The following is a 7,975-nucleotide window of genomic DNA, read 5'->3' as shown; positions in this document are numbered from 1 at the left end:
TCATGCATCATTGTAAATATAACGGAATTTGATGACACTGTCAATAAAGTGAGAGGTTTAGCGCTATAATACCAGGTTTAATCCACCATTTTCTACATTTGAATATAGCGGTACCACGTGAGGAATATGACAGCTCTTATTATGGACTTTCCGATTAGATTGTCCTCTGAGTTCAGTATTTTTTTTATTGTACTTTTCTTTTTTTTCATGAATCTGACATCTATTAAAAAATGAATGTATTTCGATCGTCCACGTAATACTTTTTATCACATACATTGTACATTCAGATCGAGACTTGTTAACACATTTGTATTCATGCAGATACTCAAAAACGGTAGTGCATTATTAAGACTTCTTATTGTATTCTAAAGATATCTCCTTAAGTTAAAATCAATTTCTGTTAAAAATTATTTGCAATTACCCGATTTAACTGACAATCTTTTATGTGCTGATAATTCGATATCCACGTAATATTATTGTTTTCCCTTTTAGAATGAGAATTCTTGCTGGCCAAATCCATGCAGGGGGAAAACAAAATGTGAAGCTGCTTACAGCAACCAATTTATCTGTGTAACTTACGGTAATTTCTTATTTATTTTTTTTTTATCTTGACGTAACATTTTTGTTTTATAATAATTGCTGAATAGCATTTACGGTAATTCCGTATTTTTTTATTTTGACATAACATTTTTGTTTTATAATAAGATAGTTGAATATCATTAACGGTACCAATATAACTAATAATAAACTGTAAAGAGTGTTCATATACGTGCAAATTCTTTATATAGATATAGGAAGATGTGGTATGAGTGCCAAAGAAACAACTCTCCATCCAAATAACAATTTATAAAAGTAAGCCATTATAGGTCTAGGTACGACTTACAACACGGAGCCTAAACTCACACCTAACAAAAAGCTATAAAGGGCTAAAACAATTACTGGTGTAAAATCATTCAAACGGGAAAACCAACGGTCTAATCTATATAAAAACGAGAAACGAGAAACATGTAGTAACTACATAAACAGACGACAACTAATGTACATCAGATCTATGTTCGTTAAAAAACCCATCCAACAACGCCTTGACAAATCAGAAGACGAGAGTACGTTATGAATAATTAAGAAACAAGAAAACATTTGGAAAGAGAAAAATTTTCTTTACACCGTTTTAGCGCAAACGCAATTAATTTCCAAATAACATATACTATTATACTAGTTCCACTTTGTCGTTGATAATACACAAGCATTATTGCATTGAGTTATGGAGGTTTGGATTTAAATTGATAAAATATGCAGGAAGAATGACCCGCATAGAGAAGCTTTTTTTCTTTCAAGGTAGTAGGGGATTTCTAAAAATGAGTAGTCTTTCTATCATGCCCCATCAATCAAAATCATTACATTTTGATCTCACGGCGAGTACTATTCAAGGGAATAAAAATTACAGTTTATTTGTGCATATTCATTTAGAATTTAGGTCAGAGCATAATTTGTTACCCCTAGTCAATATTTACCTCATCTATTCGTCATTGTAGATTACAGTTACATCAATCCGACTGAAGGCATAGTAATTTCTTCTACTTTTTATCCATCAATTTACCCAGACAACAATCGGAGAGCTTGGAGTTTCGAGACTCAACATGGAAGAAAAATTGTTATACATTTTCTGGCTTTTAGCACCGAAGACTGTTACGATGTTTTAAAGGTATGTGCTTTCAATAATACCGTATAGCGGGTTATTTTCGCAGGATGTAAATTTTAGCTTATTTTCGCGGATGGAGTAAAATCGACAAAAAAAATCCGCCAAATTAAAAGTGAACATGCAGAGGTATTGATAAAATTTTGGAATCCGCCAAAATGAGTACCGCCAAAATATTTCGTATTCCTTATTCTATGGAAATCAAGAAATTTTACACCCGCGAAAATAACCCGCTATACGGTATTGCACGTATCTTTGGTTCACACCATAAGCGATGTATCACATATGTTAGTCCGTCTTGTTCGACTTTTACATGTTAGAAGTCAGGAATCGCTATCAAAATGTCAGATTTATTAAATAAATAAAGGGTGTTTTTGTTGTTGCTGAGGAATAATAATTCAAAACTACTGAAATAATAATTGATATAATATAATATATTAATAATTGTGACGGCGTTTGGACGACTTCATATCCGTAAATAATAACTGCCCAACAAAACAAGTAGTAGCCTTCGGTTGAAAATTTCCTTGAAAGCAAGTAGCTAAGTCATGGAAATCACTGTAGGAAACGCATGCCGTGGAATGCCAAATCAACTGAATTTATTTACTTTAAATACAGGTGAATTTTTCATGAAATTCATACTTTGCAAAGTTATGTTGAAGTTATCTGAATTGTCTAAAGTTAACAAAAATCTCATATACAGTACTACACATGGTCGCTCAGTCGTGTACAATCATGAGTTTAATCAATGTATGCATTATTTTGTAGATATATACCAGTTTAGACAAATCAAGTCATCTTGCTTTATGTGGTACCTCTATACCTACAGATATCGTGTCAGTTGATAATACCGTGCATATAGAATTTAGTAGTGACCATTCTATTAGACATACTGGATTTTTAATTTACTTGTATACTGTAACAATTTAAGCGTAGAATGAGAAAATATTTGATGTTTCTGTGGCTAGAGTCGATTCAGTGGTGGGATAGAAAATGCGTGGTTTTGTTGTTAAAAAAATGTGCTGCCCTATGTAGTTTTACGTGTTTATTTTTATTATGTGGTTAGTCAGCACGTTGATGTTGACATGAATAACAATACTTTGGTCATTCTTATAAATTTACTGTTTGCACAAGTATGAATTATTCTAAATACTACGGATTTTCTTATCCCAGGCATAGATAAGCTTAGCCGTATTTGGCACTTCTCGTTGGAATTTTGGGTTATCAGTACTCTGTAACTAAAAACTTATTTAGATTTCTTACTATTTTGATCTAAGCGTCACTGGTGAGTCTTATGTAGATGAAATGCGCGTCTGGCGTATTTTAAAAATTATAAGCCTGGTACCTTTGATAACTATTAACATATCGAAAAGTACTATTGTATTGTGTATTTTTTTAATTCTCTGTTCTGAATGTTCTTGAATTTATTTGTAATGCAGTCCTGTCATGTAATGTAGTCAATAAACTCATCATAGATACCAGGACTAAATTTTGTATTATATAGTTAGTGTTATATCAAACATTACCAATAAAAAATTGCGAGGTTTGGCTAGACACAAAACCATTATTTTCTTTAAATGTTCGACAATATATTTGTTGAGTTTGGAGGATTTATATTTCAACAGACAGTCGGTATTCCAATGGGTACTAATTGTGCACCCCTGCTGGCTGATTTGTTTTTGTACTCGTATGAAGCAGAATTCATTCAGAACCGTCTAAAAGACAAAAAGAAAAAGCACCTTGCGAAATTCTTTAATTTTACTTTCCGATATATTGATGATGTTCTGTCATTGAATAACCCATATTTCAGCCAATACTTACATCTCATATATCCAAGTGAACTTGAAATTAAGGATACCACTGATACTAGAAGGACTGCTTCATACCTTGATCTTTTCCTCAATATTGACGTAGATGGACGACTTCACACGAAAATCTATGATAAACGGGACGATTTCAACTTCCCAATTATCAATTTCCCATTTCTCAGCATTAACATACCCTCTGCCCCTTCGTATGGTGTTTACATATCACAATTGATACGTTATTCTCGTGCTTGTTCACACTATACGGACTTCATATACAGGAGTGTGCTCCTTACGCAGAAACTGCTCCAACAAAGTTATGAGGAGGACAGATTAAAATTGACACTCCGTAAATTTTATGGACACCATCACGATTTGGTGGATCCATACGATGTTTCGTTGACCAAACTAGCTAAGGACATTTTTACCACATGGTAGATTGTGTTTTGTCATAATGTCGTCTAATCTTTTAATTACCAAACGTGACTTATTCCCGATTGTGACTCGCATTACTATAAGACGTGGTACGGTACTTATCCATCCCAAATTCATGAATTTAGTTTAAATGTTTAATGTTATATTTGTAATTCTCATCGGATTTTGTCAAATGTGTTGACGTCTTTTCTATTATATTTATGTGTTATGGTAAAGAAAATTAATCACCGCCTTCATTTATCAGATTTGATTTCGTTCAAATTAATCAGTACGGTATTTTACGTTTGAAGTTAAATTCATAACAAACCTGACATAGTTTTATAATATAGTTAATTGCTACCTCAGTTTTATATTAATAAGAATTAAAATGTGCTTGTTATTAAATGCAATATCAGTATTTAGTTCAAATATATAATCTTAAATTAATCCTAATTCTATCTTATTCATTCTTATGTGACGTCATTTTTCAGTTTTTGATGCTCTGTTTTACTAATTCAAATGACGTAATTTTTTCGTCACTTTTCTGTTTCAAATAGGACGTCACTTGGCGTAGAGGTTTAAACGTATTCGGATGTGTCTACTTTTGTGTTTCAAATGTCTGGTTATGTAAATGTATTTCAGTTGTTTCCTGTAATTAGTTAATACTTCAGCTTTATCATGTACATCTTTTGTATATTCATTTTATTAAATTTACTGTTTGCAAAAGTATAAATTACTCTAAATTATAGGGATTTTCTGGTAACTTAACAGAAAACCCTTGCCGTTTTTGGCACAACCTTTTTGATCTTTTGGTCCTCGATGCTGTTCAACTTTGTACTCGTTTCGGCTTTCAAACTTTTGTATCTGTGCGTCACACATAGGTCTTGTGTGGACAAAATACACTTCTGGCGTATAAAAATTTTGAACTTGTTGCCTTTTGTTGGCTGTTGTTCGTGTGATTCTTTGTCAATTGTGTTCTCCAATTTATTTATATTGTAGTCCTGTGTTGTCATTTTGATGTTATATTTCATATGGCCATAAAAGTGCGAGGTTTGGCATGCCACAAAACCAGGTTCAACCCACCATTTTTTCCTTTAAAAATGCCCTGTACCAAGTCAGGAATATGGTCATTGTTATATTATAGTTCGTTTCTGTGTGTATTACATTATAACGTTGTGTCGTTTGTTTTCTCTTATTTTTGAGTGTAAATTCACATTGCGATAAGACGTGTCACGGTACTTGTCTATCCCAAATTCATGTATTTGGTTTTGATGTTATATATATATGTTATATTTGTTATTCTCGTGGGATTTTGTCTATGTGTGTTACATTTTAGTGTTATGTCGTTGTTCTCCTCTTATATTTAATGCGTTTCCCTCGGTTTTAGTTTGTTATCCCGATTTTGTTTTTTGTCCATGGATTTATGAGTTTTGAACAGCGGTATACTACTGTTGCCTTTACTTAACCAAGTCAGGAAAATACCAATTCTGATCTTATAGTTTGTTTCTTTGTGGGTTACACATGTTACATTGTCGTTTGCTTTTTTGTTGCACTTTAGTGTTGCTGTTGTTTCGTTGTTTTCTCTTATAGTTGATGTGTTTCTCTTGGTTTTATGTTGTTACCCGGATTTGTTTTCTCTCTATCGACTTATGAAAAGTGGTATACTACATCCTTTATTCTGCACCGAGTGTATCGCCAACCTTGTATTTGGTTTCTATTTAGCGTAAAGTGTCGGTTTCAGTCGAAGCTAACAATACCCGTGACAACAGAAAAAGACCAACAATGGTCCACAAAATACTTAATACAGAAAATCAAGAATAAACAATAGAACCAGAACAAGGACATCAACTTATGAAGAACGTCATATTGTCTACTTGCTACCATTTTGAAAGAATGAATGAATGGATGGCTGCTTAACGTTCAATGACAAATTAGATGCATATTCAGGATTAGAACATTCAAATATGTCATGTTAATCAGATATGAATATGAATCCTGTTTTATACGAATCCGACAGGCTGAGACGGATTTATAACGTACTAGTTTACAAAGAACACTGTAACAGTCCGCATAAAATCCTATTACCTTAAGCTGGGGTCACACATTCCCGATTTTTACTGACGTCCTTGACAGGACAATTCCCGATTAAAATTTGTTAAAAGTCTGATCAAGATCCTGTGAATTGTGGATGGAAATTCATACTTTAATTAAGATTTGTAAAACAAATAATTTAATCACGACAACAATCAGATATTGTTCAGGAAACGTCGATATTAAACCGTTTTCAATCCGATTCGAATCCAATTTGTATCTTTCGCCTGGTAAAATTCGACCGAGTCTGTCACGACTGCGTCCCGATTCTATCGAATGTAATCCGACAGAGATCAGAGGGTGAACAGACAGTAAACCGACGCTGACGGAAGTTATCCGTTAGAAAACTGTAGGCATACTCGGGATGATTAGGTACTGTTGGAACGTAATCCTATCACGGTCCGTTCTATCGAATTGCAAACGACTTTGTTTGGTCTCATTCGTGTTGCATTGTATAGTTGTCGGGACTCTAACGTGGGTATCTTTGACGAATTTCGTATTAATAACGGGACTTTTCAGGAACGGTTTCGGCAAAAACGGTTCGCAATCGGCAAGATCTGGATGCAATCTGGACTCAATCGGCAGAAAAACAGCAATGAAAAATCCCTCCAGATCATTCCCGTTTCACAGTACACCGTCCAGAATACACAGAACATTGTTAGGATTTTGATCCGATACAGCAGAATCTATCACGACATAGACACCATTGCAATCCGACTAGAGAAATTCTGCTGAGATCTGTCACCGGGGAACTGAGGATGACTTGTTGGGTGTGTAACAAGAGCCTGACTGAATGGCCTCTTGTTACTGAAACTGTGTGATGCACCTGTTCACACAACTAACGATTGCTGTGAATAGCAACGAGAACTATGGGACTGGAACTCTGGTGAAAACTAACTACTGGGACTTTGGAACTAGCGATGAATAAACCAATAATTTAGCATGGAATACGAAAATGTTACGGGACGCACCTAACTGTCGGGCTGCTTCGCCGAACTACTGTTGATTCATTTATTTTCGTGGGTACCAATTTTCGTGGAGTGAGGAAAACTTACATATTTGTTGATATTTAATTTCGTGGTTTTGGCGAAATCTGTATACAAGCCTATAGATAATTTGGTATTCGTTTAACATTTAATTTCGTGGTTCATCTGTTCCCACGAAATCCACGAAAATTGGTATCTAACGAATAATAATGAATCCACAGTATTCGGACCAATCCCGACCCGTAGGAATTTGTTACGAACTTAAACGACTGCGTTCAGACAATGATAGGACATTCCAGATAATTGAGGATAGTAATCCGACTTTTCCACTTTTCGTATCGTATCGCTGTCTGATCTCAAACGGGAGTAATAATCGTCAATGTGTGAACCCCGCATTAAGCAGACATAGCATTCGGGCTCTGCGTCGACCAGTGGTTACCTTTACTCAATAATGCTGTATGATTTGCGAGCTACCACTGAATCTGAATTGATTTGTTTATTAACATCGATTTTTTTTAATTCTTAACACTCGTATCGAAAAGGCCCTATTACGCAAGAATATTAATTTGCATTGCGAGGTGTATACATGCGCCATCACGTCTTGTTTAAATAGTGAAGTATAATCTGATTGCTGGTTAGCTATATGTCCGTTGGGGAACACAGAAAAAACAAGGGTCATTTCGTGGTCTATTGCAAACAAACATATCAAACATATTCTTCTAACCTGTTCATACTGCTTTGCACAGCCTTACTATGAAACTAGTGCTACTTTGTTTAGATCTGATTATGCCTAAAATATTTGTCACAACCGTTAAGAGAACACAAATTAAAAATACAAATATTGTAGAAATAGAAAACCTCCAACAGTTAACGCCATCTATGACATGAATGCAGTCATTCTTTTTGATTCGCATATTGTTTAACCCAAAATGCAACATTTCTTTACGTTTCAGGTTAACGGCTGAAGTTTGTATTTGTCAACA

The 7,975-nt window shown here is 34.4% G+C and overlaps 1 long non-coding RNA gene across 1 annotated transcript; it reads left to right on the top strand.

The window, feature by feature from the left end:
* The first annotated feature begins 490 nt into the window (after window positions 1-490).
* On the top strand, window positions 491-3,145 carry LOC139497914 (uncharacterized). The gene is made up of 3 exons (XR_011657765.1): window positions 491-580; window positions 1,533-1,702; window positions 2,465-3,145. It is a non-coding gene; the product is annotated as an uncharacterized lncRNA (long non-coding RNA).
* Window positions 3,146-7,975: the final 4,830 nt, after the last annotated feature.

The sequence above is a fragment of the Mytilus edulis genome, chromosome 12 (assembly GCF_963676685.1).
Source record: "Mytilus edulis chromosome 12, xbMytEdul2.2, whole genome shotgun sequence".
In the NCBI taxonomy this organism is placed as follows: domain Eukaryota; kingdom Metazoa; phylum Mollusca; class Bivalvia; order Mytilida; family Mytilidae; genus Mytilus; species Mytilus edulis.
The sequence above is the reverse complement of the archived record's forward strand: the minus strand, read 5'-3'. Positions and strand labels throughout refer to the sequence as shown.